Source organism: Ctenopharyngodon idella, chromosome 13 (assembly GCF_019924925.1).
Source record: "Ctenopharyngodon idella isolate HZGC_01 chromosome 13, HZGC01, whole genome shotgun sequence".
In the NCBI taxonomy this organism is placed as follows: Eukaryota; Metazoa; Chordata; class Actinopteri; order Cypriniformes; family Xenocyprididae; genus Ctenopharyngodon; species Ctenopharyngodon idella.
This window is the reverse complement of record NC_067232.1, coordinates 2031042-2047583: the sequence shown is the minus strand read 5'-3', so window position 1 is coordinate 2047583 and position 16542 is coordinate 2031042. Positions and strand designations below refer to the sequence as shown.

Here is a 16542-nt window from a genome sequence, read left to right as displayed (position 1 = left end):
CCACAACCTAGAAAGCAGCCAAGATACCATCCACTATCCCTAATTATAGAGCCTAAATTACCAGAGTTAAATTATTGATCAAGGCCACAGTTAATGGTTGTGTCAGATAGTTGATCTCCCATGATTCAAATGCCAAACTCCTGATCTCAGACAACATCGCTCAGCAAGTCTGTGATCATTCACACAAATGAACATCCTCATGTGGGTCGTAATGGGAAATTCATTCCCTTCAGCACACGGGGAGGGTGTCACCTTAGATAGTTCCTGTAAAACATTGCCTTCAGGCAAATATAACAGTGTGTGATGTTTGATGTAAAATGATGACCTGGCACGATCATCTTACAGGTTTAACATTTCAGCAAGTACATATATTAAATTATTTATATCATCGGACATTCGAAAACATGAGATACAGGTTAACCACAGGATGTTGTTTTAAAGGAGGAAGCAGCGAAGCAGAAGTTAAAAATATTTGTGTGTGTGTTAATAAATATAATTGATATTCAATATTCCAATTTCACTGCACAGTATATTCCTATATGTTACATTATAACCTATATCAGTAGTGGATTACTCTGCTTGAACTTATACATTGATTTAATTAAACATTATGTAATGTTTGTCACAAATTCAAATGTCTGAAACATCCATTTAATAATTTGTTAATAATATGCTGGTGCATTTCAATAGGTCATGCACAAACTTTGTTATCTGCCCTTTTTGTTGACACATCTATTCTGGTTGAGTACAACCTGTATGTCATAAAACATGTTAGATAAATATAATAAACCTGTCAGTAAGATATTGCTGTCAAATAAACTTTTAGAGACCTAAACAAATTGAAATGTATCAGGACCATCATCTATAGTGACATTTTGGTGGTAGCAATAATGTAACGACAGTCACGAAAGATGGGCTGAATTCACATATAAATCATTTCACTGCCGTGAGATCTGAGTGACAGTCTAATGTTTCAGTGATGTCTCTATCTCAAGCAGACTTCTGTAAGAGACTAAAAATGTTGCTCTGCTCTGTTCTTATGTTTTGGGGGTTCGACTGTCCTCATAGCTAAAAAAAGCATCTGAGACTGCCAGAGCTGTCTGATCTCTTAGTATAATCAAGTCTGTGATCAAAAAACTTTTTTTTCGTTCTTGCAGCACAATTGACAAGAGCATCCAGACTCAAAGGTTTCAAACACAGTCGCATCAAATCACAGCAGCTCTCAATGCAGGATGATAAAATTCAAAGCAAGCACAAGGCTGAAATTTTGATTAGTTAGATCTCGGGATGGGCGGTCAGTGTAGTTTTACAACTAACTAATCCATTCAGAGTTTTAAAGGAAGAAACTTCATTAACCTCTAACACTGTCTTTAATCTAAGGGACCTTATTTAGCCATGCTGGCTTATTCATTCCAATGGGAGTGCTGTGCCACACACACACACACACACACACACACAGAGAGAAATGCATGCAGATACTGTATCTCACACACATACACATTGTCCTGTTCCAATGACAGATTGGTCTCAGTGTAATACCAGCAGAGAGCCTAAAAGCACATTGATTTAAAAATGGCTGACATCTCTCGCTCTCTTTCTCTCCGGTGTCTTTGGGCCAGTACTGTTCTTACGTCCATGTTTAAAAGGATTCTTAATCTCATGTGACGTCTTCATCTTTAGAATTTCAAACATGCAGGCATGTGTGGAAACATAAATTATATAATCTACTGGTAATCATTATTGTGGCAATTATGCACTCATCTTGTAAATATATTCTTTCAGACATCATCCAAAGGCCATGTGGATATGGAAAAATGATATTAATATCGTACCCTGAGATGTTTCCATCCAATCAATTCCCGCTCTACATGATGTCCCACTTGAATATTCTTTTTCACTTGGAGGTATGTCACATTTTCTTATGCTTATCAAGCAAATATCTTCAATTATTTGATCAAATATATACACTGTAAAAAAAAAAAAAGAATTGTTGGTTTAACTTAAAAAAAAAGGGAAGTTATCTGGTTGCCTTAAAATGTTGTTCATTGAAATTAAAAATTTGAGTTAATACAATGAAGGCGATTGATTTAATCAACAGAAACTCAAAATATTATGTTATCTGAACCACATTAATTATTTAAGTTCATTTGACAAAAGAAAAAATGTTGTGATAACAAATCATAAAAATATTTTTTTAAAGTGTAGTAAAAACAGTAATATTGTGGAATATTATTACAATTTACATAAACCAATTTCTTTTGAATATATTTTAAAATGTTAATTTATTCCTGTGAAGGCAAAGCTGAACTTTCGGCAGCCATTACTCCAGTCTTAAGTGTCACATGATCCTTCATTCCAATATGCTGGCTGGCTGGCTGGCTGGATGGATGGATGGATAGATGGATAGATAGAGCCTTTATTTGCTCAAAATGGTTAAAAAAACAGTCACTCTAGTTGTCATAACTAGCGTAGTACTAGAGCGAATGTGGTGTGAAGGAGGAAGTCTGTTGTGTGGAAGGAACAGAAGTGGGAGGAAGGAATGAAGTCCATTCATCCCCATCTAACTCTCAGACTAAACTCATCTGTAGATCTATACAGGGAAAGAGTGGAGCTTAAACAGATCCTGGTTCATACTGGCTGAGCATGATGTTTATATGCCAAAGGTGGGGTGAGAGAGGAAGGCAAGCAGTCAGTGAAGGAAGAGAGAGAGAGAGAGAGAGAGAGAGAGAGAGAGAGAGAGAGAGAGAGAGAGAGAGAGAGAGAGAGAAGATGAAAGAAGGAGATGCAGCAGTGGCTACAGGGTTAGTACATTCTGAAAAGAATGACAGTTCATTAGGAAGTAGTCCAGTGTGCTTCTGTCCACTGTTGAAGGTCATCTGCTAAATGAGCAAATGAAATATAGAGTGATGGGAACAGAGAAATAGAGGGTGGATAGAGAGACTTGGCAGCAATTTGGCAACGCTCGTGTGTACTGAGACTGCAGTCTGGACGGATTAGGACATGATAGAGAGCGCGAATAATGCAGAAAGATCATGGAAGTGTATCTGCAGTGGTGAGGTTACAGAATTCTGAGCCCGCTTTGCAAGAATTTGCTGAGAAATATTTTAGTTCTTATTGAGATCTCTGACTTTTGATTGCAGAATTTGGTGTACCTGAGTAGAGTTTGAGACCTTAAGATCAGTTCTGAAACTCTAAAGATGCATGTGAGATATCTGTGGCCTTTTTGTCTCTGAGAAAAAGATAAGCAGACAACTTAAAGGGATAGTTCACCCAAAAATTAAAATTCTGTCATCATTTACTTACCCTCAAGGACAAAGTAGTGATGCAGTGATGCATAGAAGAAAGATTTTTGTTTACCCAAAGAAGTAGAACTGTATCTAGTAGTAGAAGTACACCTTCTTTTTTTTTTCTTAGTGTGAAGAATTCATTTTAAAAATCTAAAGAACCCTTTAAAAACCTTTTTTTTTGCAATGGAAAGTTTCCATGGATGTTAAAGAACTTTAATGGAACTGTAGATGCCAATAAATAACCTTTATTTTTAAGTGTAGGAGATACTGTGAACGACTGAATGACTCTTAAGAGCCGGTTCGTTATAACAAATCAATCACAAATGATTCATGAATCAGTCTTAAACTCATGTTATTTAACTCACTAAATCAGTAGCAGTTCTTGACTTGCTTAATTTGATTTTAATTTGGGTACTTTGCTTTTTATAAATAAATTTAAAAAAAAGTATTAGACCAGTTAGTGAGGATGTGGTTCCTCAAAACTACTAAAAGAATCATTATTTTTATGTTGTCTGCTTTAGTTAATCGTTTCAGAGTGGAAGCAGAATGTAGCAGCAAATGATTATTACAAATTCCCAAGATCTGTAAATTCATGTCTGGACGACAAGCCATGAAAGAAAAATGCACAAACATGAAAGAGGGCGAATAAAGTGGCTTAATTTCTCCTGAGAGTGTAACACTGCAAAGACTTCTTAAAGGAGGATTTGAATTTTCTACCCTCTTTCTCTGAAGAGCATCTGTCCTGTTTTTAGTGTCGCTCTCTCCATCACATGTCTTTCTGCATTACTTAACAGCTCTTGGTCTCAGTGCAAAAATCCAGCAGAGGTATTAAGCTTGGGCTTTTCATGAACATGCATAAGAATTATTTCCCCTTGGGCTTCCTTTTCTAATGCTACCATCTATGTCATCATCACCAACCCATTATCATTACCAGTAGCATCGCAATCGAAATGAAAGTGTGATTGATTTAGTTTCAGCATTGGAAGTATGCAAATACGCTGTCGTAGAAAACCTCCTTCAGTATTATGACATCTTCAGGATTTGAGTGGATTTTCAATGACGATTGTGCAATTTTTCTCACGTATGGGACAATGGAAGGAACTAGCGCTGTTTCCCTGCACAATTTCACTTTGTTTTGGCCCGACTCCACCTAATCACACTACTAGAGTGAAGATCCGTTTAATTCTAAAAGGATTACTCCAATTTTAGTTTAGTTATAGAACAAATTTGCGTTAGTGCCAGCACGTTTCATGGACTTTAGCACATTAGCACGGTTAGCACATTAATATTAGGGGTATAAATTACCAACTTTTTTTAAAAAAAAAGATTGCTTTCAGCTACAGTAAATATTGGTAATTGGAAGCTCCCCATGAGAATATACATGCAATACAGATGGGGAGAAAATCTGTGACAAATGTAACTCATTCCTTCACATCAAAAGACACGTCTCAGTACATTAACCTGGCAACAAGCCATTAGCGCACCAAAACATTATAATGAATCAATTTTTGTGCTGCGACATCTCTTATTCAGAATCTGAGACCCAATCCAATTTGCATCTGTTCATGAATCTCTTCGCTTTGTGGTGCCAGATCAAGACTACTGATCAATTAATCCATTACTTTTACTGCTTTTAGCAATTTTGAGGGGAATATCAGTATCACATATAAAATGTACCTGACATAAATCACTGAAATAGGCAATTCTGAAAAAACACATTTCTCTTTGTGACAACTATAAGCTCTATAAAAAAGAATCCTAGCCAATCAGAAAATGTAGAGTCAACTCTCTGTCTAATCAGTATGTTCAAGTTTGTTGTCTTTGGAGGGTGTGCCTTTGGTCAGAGGGTGTTTAATTTAAGTATGGTGGAAGTTATCAACTTCCTGAATGTGCTTAAAGCTTTAAAATAAAATCATTATTGACCATTTTTACTTAATACACATATCTTGTACATGATTCATTGGTGCATATTATTCAAAAGTATAAAAAATGTTTTGTTTTCATCAAAATAACTAGCTCTCTAATCCTAAATGACTTTCCTTTTCAGGTGACATCATCAAGGCCGCATAAGTTTTGACCAATGAGTGTTGGCCGTGTTTCAGGAAGGGAGGAGTCATCCATGGTTGACTACGAACTCTGGTAGGCAGTGCCCACTTATGATTCAATCTATCCCTGATTAATTCCTCTACATTTTTTGTTGTTTTGTTGTTGAATATTCAAAAATACAGGGTAAAAAACATTAATATTGTTATGATGTAAAATAACTCTTATCTATTTTGATTTATTTTAAAATGTCATTTATTCCTGTGATGACAAAGCTGAATTTTATTTTATCTTATTTATCTTAATATTTTTGTGGGAACCATCATACTTTTTTCAGGATTCTTTAATGAATAGAATAAAATTTATTTGCAATGGAAATATTTTGTAGTAGTATAAAGGTCTGTATGGAAGCTTGTTTCCGCCACTAAATAAAAAAATTAAAAAGATAATTGCGACTTTTTATCTCACAATTCTGACTTTTTTTCTCGCAACTGTGTTTTTATCACGCAATTCTGACTTTATAACTCACAATTCTGATTTTTTTCTCGCAATTCTGACTTTTTTCTCAGAATTGCGAGATATAAACTCACAATTGCGAGTTATAAATTCAGAATTGCATCTTGCATCAGAACTCGCAATTGCATCCTATTAATTGTGTTTATATCTCACAATTCTGAGAAAAAGTCAGAATTGCAAGTTTATATCTCGCAATTCTGACTTTTTCTCAGAATTGTAAGATATAAACTCGCTATTCTGAGAAAAACGTCAGTCTTTTTTCCCTCACAATTAGACATTATATCACGCAATTCCGAGTTTATATCTCACAATTCTGAGAAAAAAGTCAGAATTGCGAGAAATCAGAATTGTGAGTTTATATCTCGCAATTTTCACATTTTTCTTGCAATTGCGAGTTTATAACTTGCAATTCTGACTTTATATCACACAATTCTGACTTTATAACTTGCAACCTTTTTTATTTTTTATTTCATGGCGGAAACAAGCTTCCATATTTAGTATCACTTTTGATCAAGGAATCAAAAGTGATATTAATTTCATTTTTTTTTTTTTTTTTAAATCTGAAAAAACTTTTGAACAGTATAGTGTATGCCACATTATGGAAGTAAAATGGGTTCCAAATACTGCTTTATAATGACTTTAAGTCACGATTTCTACATATATAATGTAGAAACTCAAAGCATTCACTGACAGAGTTAAAAAGTGTCTTGGAGTAATTTTTTGGTTGGTATTTCACATGGTTCCCTAGTGTGCAGGTTTGTGGCAGTGGGACTTATGTCCACCCACCAGTCCATGTCTAGTGTATACACAGCCACAGCTAGAGAAAATAAAACAGATTAGGATAATCTGTGGAATTATCGGTCTTAAATAGTCCATGTTCCTTCTTCATTATCCAGAGTGGTCTTGCAGATGGAACGTCAATATGTGTTAATGCTGTTCTGTGTAAACTAAAAGCTTGCTGACAGAGTCACAACTTTAAAAAAAAATCTCAATGTCAGTGAGGAATAACACTTTTTTTCTCTTCATTTTATTTAATCTGCTTTAGCAATGAAGACAACAATTATTTCCTTGGGATTGTAAATCCATGTGCTTAAATAGATTACTCACACAGTGTCCTTAACTCACCATAAACAATGCAGTCACCTTACTGAACTTTTACTGCTGCAGTTTTTTGCTTTGTCTACAGGGGGCATTGCTTGGAAAAAATGGGCTTTTGGGTGAGTCAGCATTTCTGTACCATATGTTCTGTACCAAGTGGGTAAGTGCTTTAAGGTAGTGAAGTATAACTAAAGACCTAAAGCCCCAGCAGGCTGTTCCTTCGACTAAAAGAACCCCAGTTGGTGCTTTTTAAATGTCACGGAACACAGACAAATCTCATGTTGTGTTAAAAAGCAGTGGTGTGAGAAATAGTTGGGTTTCCAAAAATGGAAGCGTCCAAGTCCATCCCCACTGGCACACAGAGTGGTGCAGTGCAAGATGAAGCAGGGGATATTCTTTAATAATTGGATCTAGAATAGGAGCATCTTCACAAAAATACCTCAGGTGAAAATAATCTAGCAATCTTCTAGCCAAGGAGGTAGTTAATGAATTATTGGATCAGATTCCACATCTGACGCTGATGGGGATTTAACCAATGGCATAAAAAAGACTGCTGTGGTCTTTCCTTGTTTTTATCATTAGCAGTGTATCAAAGCATGCAGTTTGTTGAAGACTCTGGGTTAAGACAAAAATCATGCTTTTCCAATTAAAATATATATAATGTCAATAAAATATTAAATATTTATATAAATTAGACCTATATTTATATATGAAAATAACGTATGCAAAATAAATTGTGTGTATATATATTTGTGTATATGTAAGCAATAAGATACGAGAGGCTGTGCTGTATAGTGAATAAGTCAAGCTGAAGATCGCTGTTAGGCACAACGCAAAGCATCAACTTTCATGAAGTAAACTTTTTCTAAAAGCCTTCCTTCCTCCGGAAAAAAATAGTCCCTGACCGTGAACAGCAACAGAAGTTACATTTTCACGCCATTAGATGGCGGCAAAGACTGTCTTTATGAGTGTGTCAGTCAGTAGCAAAGACTTTTATATTGAAAAGACTGAATTGTGAACACGGAACAAGACGCAACTGACAAATGCTTTGACTAGCGCTGCCAGTCACGGGAAAACCCCTTAACTGTTAAAAGGACAAGATAATACATCGGACATTTAAACAGATTTTTATGAACATAGGACTGACCTTAAAGAAAATGCTAAATCTGAATGCAGGTAATAAACTAGATCTTTTCCTCACAACACTCTTCTACATAAAACAGTAAGCTTCAATGAACAATATCAATTGAGAACATACAGTTTACGTTGCTAAGAGTGGTTGCTAAGGGTGTTGTGTAGTGATACACAGAACCGTTGAGTGAAGGGGTCATAGCTGTGTTTTATTGTGAATAAAACACAACTATTGACCAATCAGAATAAAGGACAGGAACTAACCGTTTTATATATATATATATATATATATATATGGCCGATTATATCCTGTCAATCAAAAGTGTGCAGAAAAACGTATGTGGACTGCATCTCATTGTGTGTGAAGACAATCTCTCGTGTTGAATTTAGTTAACGCGACATTAACAAAATTGCATTAAAGCAGACCCTATTTAACCCTATGAATCACCCGTAGTTAAAGCCAGGGTTGCCAGGTTTATAATCTCAAAGATAATCGCAAAGAGCTTTGTTCTTTCTTCTGATAAGAAACAGTCTCAGTTTTTAAATTCTGTCCATTTTATCACGAAATTCAAACAGTAAATGGCGTTTTGATGCTCTTAAACATGACGTGACAGATCGCTGTAGCGCCCCAGTTCAAGTGGCAGCGTGAGTCTTTTTTTCCACATTAATATAGGTTAGGCTATATATCTCGAAAAACATGCATGAACATCAAAAATGTATGTTGAAAGATACAGTACATCTTACCGAAATGTATCATGTCTCATGTAATGTGTTTCAACCGTGGACAGACGTCAATAAAGCAGCTAGAGATGAGCTTATTTACTTTTAATTATATGTTTAAATAAATTTGCCATGAAGACAAGTGCTTATGAAAACTACCTTATTACCTACATTACAAACATTTCAGTTTTTATTGAGTGTAATTATTATATCTGAAAATAAATAGCAGCTGAATATATAATACCTCTATTGTTAATTGTAACCACTAATATTATAGTGTACCAAATGAGAGCGTTCCCTGTATAGTTTGCAGCATTATTTGGGAGAGATTTTTTTTTCCTTAAGAAAAATCAAACTATTGATATCAGCATCAGCCGATATCATTCTGAATAATCGGCTATCGGTATCGGCATCGGTATTTAGCATCGGTGCATCTTTAATAAATATAGGCCTATATGTGTGTGTGTGTGTTTAAACTGAAATATACTGCAATTAAATTTATTTTTTTGGATTTGATATTTTTTCTGTTTATTTATTTTTTCTGTTTATTTTTTTCTGTTTACTTAATATAATAATTATAAAAAGACTGTATGCGGGTTTATGCAGTTTCCCAGTGATGCTCTGTTCTTATCTAATCATTTGGTGTGCAGCAAAATGAAATGCAGGTTATGGAAGCATCAGGTTCACTGCATGTGTAACACTCAATGAACGGATGTTATTGTACATCTAATCTGTGCATTAACATCTACGCTGATCTGCAGTAAAACCATGATGCATAAGCATCTGTGTGATTAGAGTGTGTCAGGCGCTATCAGATATACATGTGTGCACAAACACACACAAGACGGAGGACAGACGGGCAAAGAGACTGAAAGAGACAGAGCGTGAGACGTCGAACACTGAGGGCAAAACCATGTTTGTGCAAATTGTTTTAATCTGCCAGAGTTGCTCTAAATTCACTGGAGAATGAAGCAGCAGTGTAATAATTTGCTTTGGGTAAGAGATTGATTCAGCATCACTCTCTGTGTATGGTTTTCCCAGCATCCCCTGTTCTCCTTTGGGGCGATGGGCGGCTGGTACCCACGGGCAATGAGCGAAGGAACGACTAGTTCTTGTTTATCCTCCTGCGAGCTGCAGTGCTGCTGTTTGCCTGCTCTTCTGTACAGTGCAACGCGGGCCAGTTTTGGGCAAAGATTAATTGTTAATTGAGAGGAAGAGGGGAGAAATTGCATTAGCATGCCCGAACAAAGTGAGCCTCTTGAGAAATCTAATTAAGCAAAGACACATGAGTTTAAAGAGCAAGAATAAAAGTGAACGGGACAAAAAACAACATGGTCCTTGGGATTTATCTTCTCAAATTATGACTACTGATCTGCACATATAATCCTAATTAGCAGGATTTGAAGAGGAAATATTTATTAGCAATTTAACTTTAAGAGGTTTAGGATCTACTGTATGTGCCCAAACCACCCTGGAAGGAACACCCTGACCTCAAATGACTGCTAAACTGTGTTAACAAGACAATAAATAAAAATATACTTACAAATAAATCATAAATGAATCAATTTTTCTACAGATTATGTGGATTGTGCACAATTGGGATTTTGTTATTTCTATCATATAAACAGGTCGATATCATGAAAAATGAAGAAATATCTGTCATATTTCACCTCAAAATCATAAAAAAAATCAACTAAATAATGTGATTATAAATAAATACAATGCTAAAATGTGATTTTGATATAGATTTTTAAATGACACTTTTAGGCCACTTTATATTGATGCTAAATTGTTTTTGTTTTCTGTTAAAATGTTATATTGCAGCTTAATAATCCTTGACTTGAATATGACCCGGACATTTCTTTCCGAAAATCAGCGGATACTGATGTCAAGAGGTCTGTACAATATGAATAAACATATAGCCATAATCCTATCATACCTTATCTAATACCATGTTAATACATGTGTACATTGTTGTTACAAAATGAATCTCATCTACAGACATTGATCAGATTCTCAGGACTACGTTGGACTTCGAAACCATTAAAGCAGATTTCCTGCTAAAGAGATCTTGTCCAAACACCCAGTCACATATACTCTCCGCGTGATGAGAGCTTTTAGCCCACTAAGGAAGGCAGACAGCTTTCACACACGCACGCACGCACGCGCAAAGTGATGAGGATATTCAGTGGCTCAAGAGGCTTGTGTAAGCAGCCATCTACAGAAACAATGCTTTAGCCAATTAGGAGCGCCACTTTAACCTGCCATTTGCATATCTGAAATCTCACCTTGACTCATTGGATGCCATTTTTAGACTTACTCTCTTTATGCTATTTGAGTGTAATTGTTTATAAATAGGAATGGAAAAACAGATTACGGGTACAAAAGTAAAATAGGTCGAGAATAACTTTTAATTTTGATTTTAACATACAATGCAAAGTTAAACACTAACACAATCAATGCTTCCATAATGGCAGTTTCCTGCACTGTAAAATCTGTAAAACTGACAGTAAAAAACAGCAGTAACACATTCCAATAAGGTTCATTAGTTAAACATTAGTTAATGTATTAACTAACATGAACTAACCATGAGCAATACATTTGTTACTGTGTTTACTAATCTTCGTTAACGTTAGTTAATGAAAATACAGTTGCTTATTGCTGTTCATTATTAGTTCATGTTAACTAATGTAGTTAACTAATGTTAACTAATAAACCTTATGGTAAAGTGTTACCAAAACAGCAACTGTGGTTGCCAAAAAATAAATATGGAAGATACATTTTAGGTTTTACAGATTGAACTTAATTTTACAGTAGAATAACATATGTTTCATTAACTGATATAATATAGCAAAACGTAACACAAAACCCTAACGTATATAACTGATAACAAAAAAACTAACTTTAAACATAATGATTTAAATAATAATAATTAAAAAATATTAATCTAATCTGAAGTGTAACAGGGAATTCTGGGAATGTCAATATTCACAGAATTATCAAAAACTGTACAGTTAACAGTATTTTACCATAAAATTAAATGAAATATCCTGTTAGATCCGTTACAGTTTTTCACTGTATATAGTAAGGGAACTTATCGTTAAAGTCACCATGAAATCAAATTTGACATTTTTTTTTTTTTTTTTTTCATGGAATATTGCACTATTTATTATACTGTAAATGATTTATCCGTGCACATCTTTATTATTATTTTTTTTAATTCATGTACTCTTGTAATCTTTAACCAAAATCACTTCCCCTGTCCCTCTTGCAGCAACATCTCATCTCTTCTCTGATGTCGTGTTTACTGACACGAAGGCGGGACTCACAGGAAATCCACCAATAGCAAACCACAACTATCCAATCAATTCCAAATGGTCAATATCAAGTCTTGCCCTACAATTTTTCTTATTCAAGAAGCCTTTTTACTCTGATATATGTCACAACAGGGAAGAAAAGTATATTGCCACTTCCATTTCACAGTGACTTTTTTACAGAGTAGGCTGTTTTATTTGCCCTCATGGAACTCACAACTAAATATGAACAAATGTGTCATATTATCTGGCCAAATCTGAGGAAATAACTCATGCTGTCAAGATAACCAGCTCAATCTCACTCAGCTGTGTTCTGCTTTCAGGCAATGACTGGTGGTAGAAGCCATCCTGTTCTTGCATCTTGAAGGTGTGACTGAACTGTTTGTGCTTCTGATTCTAATACCTGGCACAGACGCAAAATCTCGCTGAGGAGGCAAACACGCAATATCCTCGCCTGCCCTCACCTAGCATTAACTCTCTCACCAGCATAGCCTCTTGACACCTGTGTGCCACTCAGGGGCGGGACATATGTGGAGAAAGGATGAGTCATCAGAAACAGACACAGGTGCTTTGAAAAACACACAGGTGGATGACAAAACAGTGTCTGACTAACCTGAGAACAACACGGGAACCATCCCACTGTTCCTGAGTCCCAAGTGATGTAGCTGCTTTTCAGGAGCAACATTTACTCTGGGATTTGGTGACCTTTTGTTTTAGAAAGGACAGTATTGACCCGTTGAATGTGACATTTGAATGCACTGTGTATTTCTGAGGTGCCAAGCACCTAGACAGTCGCCAAACAAACATACTTTTAAATGAATTAAATTCAGAATTAAAAGAGCGCTCGGTGTTGAATACAAATCTATAAGTTTATATAAACTGAGAGAATAGTCTAAATTATTTTCTGGGGAATTTAAGAGCCTTTAACAGTTTGTATAAATAAACAAAATTAATTTTTACATTTTAAAAATGTAAAAATTAAAAATAAATTATTATCTTTGTTTTATTTATTTTTTTTAGTATTTATTTTATCCTTATTTAAAAATTAATTAACTGATCTTTGATTCCTCAAAGGGTTAGTTCACCCAAAAATGAAAATTCTGTCATTTATTACTCACCCTCATGTTGTTCCAAACCCGTAAGACCTTCGTTCATCTTCGGAACACAAATTAAGATATTTTTGATGAAATCTGAGAGGTTTTTTTTTTATCCACCTTAGAAAGCAACGTAATTACCGTCATTCAAATTCCAGAAAAGTAGTAAAGACATAGTTAAAATAGTCTATGTGACTACAGTGGTTCAACTTTAATGTTACGAAGTGACGAGAATACTTTTTGTGCGCAAAAACAAAACAAAAAAATAACGACTTTATTCAACAATTCCCTGTCATTCTCCTATGCAGTTTATATCTGAACGCCGACTTAGAATTGGCCGACGCTGTACATGTGAGCAGCATGACACATGCGTGTGATGCTGACACAGGAGCCGGCCAATAATGAGCCAGTGTTCGGACGTAAACACTAAAGCTCACAAAATGTATCATAACATTTAAGGTTGAACCACTGTAGCCACGTTGACTATTTTAACGATGTCTTTACTACCTTTCTGGACCTTGAATGATGGTAATTATGTTGCTTTCTATGGGGGATAAAACAAACTATTGGATTACATCAAAAATATCTTAATTTGTGTTCCGAAGATGAAAGAAGGTCTTGGAACGTCATGAGGGTGAGTACTTAATGACAGAAATTTCATTTTTGGGTGAACTAACCCTTTAATTCCAGATTTCTGAGGCTTTCTTCAAGGGCACAGCCCAAGCTGAGACTTGCACAATGTCCCACAGGATTCTCACTGTCCTAAAAAAGAAAAACCTGCAGGTGAAATTGGGGCTTGTTGGATGACCTCATCTCCAGACTAGTTTACTAACATTGACGTCATTAAGTACCTCTCTGCCCCCCTACTGTGCTAAATGAGCTCAGTACGTGGGTCTGATTTTCTCCTTTTAGATCAATTTACTAGCTCACTGATGAATCATTCTGCTTGAATTTCTCCCAGGTTGAGACATGTTTAAAGAGACCGTGTCATTTGACTGATGTTCACGATCTTCTGTTGGATGTGACCTATTTGGTTTCCACGGATGGATGATGTGGTTTATGTGCAACCCCCATTAAAAGAAATTAAGGTATGATCACTTCAGGTATTTATGGTTAATTCTGCACTTTTTAAGTACACTCTTAAAAATTAAGGTTCTTTATCAAAAAGGTGGATCCATGAAGATTTTCAAACATTCATTGAACCTTTCCATTGTATAAAATATTTTTTTTATATATACTGGAAAATGGTTCTTTGGATTATTTTTCACACTAAGAAAAATGGTTCTTTAAGAACTGTTCAATGAAAGGTTTTTTAGGGAACCCAAATAGTTCCTCTATGGCATCACTGCAAAAACCTCCTTTGGGAACCTTTATTTTTAAGATTGTATTTATTTTCCTTAAAGTCCTCTCATAATGTTATTTAAGATTTCTGACACCAAAACGGTTGTAATTTACATTTTTAACCCTATTTCCACATGCTGTTTTTGCTACTCTACCTTTAAAGTCCCCTTGTAGCCAATAATTATATCCTTTAAAACTCATCTTTAATCACCAAATTTACATATTTAAACGTTTTTTTTTTTCCTGTGAAAAAAAATTCTTCATGCCTTAAAGAGAAAATACTCAGAAATGGTGTTGACTTATGAATTTGCACATGGTTTGTCTTAAAGCATATTAAAAACACCACATAGATGTATAAACAACATTAAAAACTTGATATTCACAACAGGGGAACTTTAAGACTTCTATACAGTATGTAAAAACCCGTTATGCTTGGCAAGCCTTTGTATACTGGCAAATATAACACTGTCATTTATCAGGATGGGCCAATCTTGAAAATACTGAATATGCATTGATATGCAAATGTGACAAATCATTTGTTAATGTGCTTATGGTTGTGACATCATGACCATAATGTCTTCTGATTATGTCAATTGCATCTTAGTTGGGGTGGACTGTATTATGAACCGAGTATGAAAAAGTTCAGAATACAGTAGCATATTACCAATTCCCTCTCAATTTTTTTTTCTTGCTGCCTACAGTTACGACATTGTTACACAAATTTGGATTAAAAATGAAAAAAAAAAAAGTAATTTAAAAAAAATAATTTGCAAGTGTTACATTTTAGAGTTGTATTTGCACTCTGATGCAAGAAAACCTTCTTTCATACTCAGAAACCTCCTTTCATACTTTTATTTCAGAAGAGCAAAGAAATCCTGTTTTCCATAATACATTCCCTTTAAATGTTTCACTTGTTTAAAGATGAGTGCATTTTAGCTGGTAAAGTTACCTGCGCTGGGCACTGAGAGGGAACAGCTGTGTTTTGTTGTGGGTTCTACACTGATACACATACACACACACACCATAAGGCCTCCACAGAGCAGACAAAACGCTGGTGTGAGAGCAAATGGACAGATGTGACCCTCATTGACTTGGGGATTCGAGCACTCACTTGTCTCCCTAGTCTGTTGATTTTGCCTCTCTTTTCCCAAAATCACACTGAATGATCAATCCCTCCTGCTTTTCTTCCATTCTTTCTCTGCTTGTTCATCTCTGTCCCAATCCAAATAGCATTAAAAGAGCTTTATAGAGCATTTCAGAAACAGACTATGAGCAAAAATGATGATCCCAAAAGAGGAGCTACTAAAACATGTCGTTTTGTCTCAGTGGATTCATTAGCCATGATACTCTTTGAGGAGATTCCTAATGGTTGTGAACTAGTTTCCGGTCGTTATTGGTTAAGTTTAACTGCTGTGTTAAAACAATATCACACTTAAAATCGTGTTTTTCTGAATATGAAAGTGATTAGGCCTACCTACAGCAGAATCAAAGCTGATGATATTCGGGAGGAAAAAACAATATTGATCGTGTGATACAGTTTACACATCACTCTTACACACACACACAAACTTAATTTACACAATACACTATCATTCAAAAGCTTGGGGTCAGCAAGATTTTCTGAAGGGTCATGTGACACTGAAGACCGGAGTAATGATGCTGAAAATTCAGCTTTGCATCACAGAAATAAATTACATTATAAAATATATTCAAATAGAAAGCAGTTATTTTAAATTGTAATAATATTTCACAATATTGCTGTTTTTACTGTGTTTTTTAATCAAATAAATGCAGCCTTGGTGAGCATAAGAGACTTCTTTTAAAAACATTTTAATAATCTTACCAACCACAAAGCTTTGAATGGTAGTGTATTTACTAAAAAATTAAAGTCCCCCTGTGGTGAAAATCAAGTTTTTGATGTTATGTGTTGTTTTTAAAATGCTTGAACACAAACCATGTAGAAATGTATAAGTCAACACCATTGCTGAGTATTTTCTC

General features: G+C 35.1%; 1 protein-coding gene across 2 annotated transcripts in view; it reads right to left on the bottom strand.

Annotated features, from left to right (window-relative positions):
* The window catches only part of LOC127525326 (potassium/sodium hyperpolarization-activated cyclic nucleotide-gated channel 1-like), a 111847-nt gene that overhangs the window by 78935 nt on the left and 16370 nt on the right, over positions 1–16542 (bottom strand). The gene's annotated exons all lie outside the window — the stretch shown is intronic.